Raw genomic sequence first — 344 nt, 5'->3', positions numbered from 1 at the left:
TATATATATATATATATATATATATATATATATATATATATGTAAATTTTTTATACTGCAAGGCATTTTATACATGCATTTTATACGTGCTTCATTTTTAAACAATTAAGCATTAACTATTATAAACGCTTTTAGATTTTATATATTTATTGTATTGGATTTTATATTTTTATAAAATTTAAAATATTTAGTATGCTGTTTTTATATTTAATTTTTCATTTCTTTTCTTATTTAATTTTTGTACTTGGTATATTTAGTGTGCAACATATTTCATATTTAAATTCTTTATTATATTACAACAAAAATGTTTTTTTGTAACAATATTTATTTGTTTCTTTAATATG

This window comes from Atta cephalotes, assembly GCF_000143395.1.
Source record: "Atta cephalotes unplaced genomic scaffold scaffold00080, whole genome shotgun sequence".
Classification (NCBI taxonomy): Eukaryota; Metazoa; Arthropoda; class Insecta; order Hymenoptera; family Formicidae; genus Atta; species Atta cephalotes.
Note: the sequence above shows the minus strand (reverse complement) of the source record.